Source organism: Lupinus angustifolius, chromosome LG08 (genome assembly GCF_001865875.1).
Source record: "Lupinus angustifolius cultivar Tanjil chromosome LG08, LupAngTanjil_v1.0, whole genome shotgun sequence".
NCBI lineage: Eukaryota > Viridiplantae > Streptophyta > Magnoliopsida > Fabales > Fabaceae > Lupinus > Lupinus angustifolius.
This window is the reverse complement of record NC_032016.1, coordinates 14,919,482-14,919,987: the sequence shown is the minus strand read 5'-3', so window position 1 is coordinate 14,919,987 and position 506 is coordinate 14,919,482. Positions and strand designations below refer to the sequence as shown.

At 47.8% G+C, this 506-nt stretch overlaps 1 long non-coding RNA gene across 1 annotated transcript in view; it reads right to left on the bottom strand.

The window, feature by feature from the left end:
- Positions 342-506, bottom strand: part of LOC109354157 — a 9,186-nt gene continuing 9,021 nt past the window's right edge. Inside the window, exon 3 of the long non-coding RNA XR_002108513.1 lies at positions 342-376. This is a non-coding gene — a long non-coding RNA (uncharacterized LOC109354157). The remainder of the gene's footprint in view (positions 377-506) is intronic.

Here is a 506-nt window from a genome sequence, read left to right as displayed (position 1 = left end):
ATGACATTCTCACAACCGGAGCCTTCTTGCAGGGACCTCCCCCAAGACCACTGCTCCTCTTGGCTCTACTGGTTGACGGAGCATCCAAACAATCTTGCCACGTCCTATAACCGTGGGAGTGAACAACGCCATCACTCTTGACTGGCGAGTATGGAAGTCCAACCTCTGGAGACATCAGCCTCTTTGGCGGCAAAGTGAAGGAAGCGTCAATATGGGTGTCGGGATGAGGGATCATCATTGATGACCTGTTGCACACCATGTGCAACGACAAACCGCAGGGGCCTGTGTATGTATATTTGTGCCCGTCACTAGCCCATTGTCCCATCGAGGACATCGTGAAGTGATAACCTCGAATGTGAGTGTTGTTGTCGGCCATCTGCATAGCAAATATATACAGAACAAGAACAATACAGCAGAGAGAGTAAGACATCTAATGAACATAAATTCATTGACGGCGTGGACTTACTCAGAATATCACACTCGGATATGAAAAGCAGTTCATATAT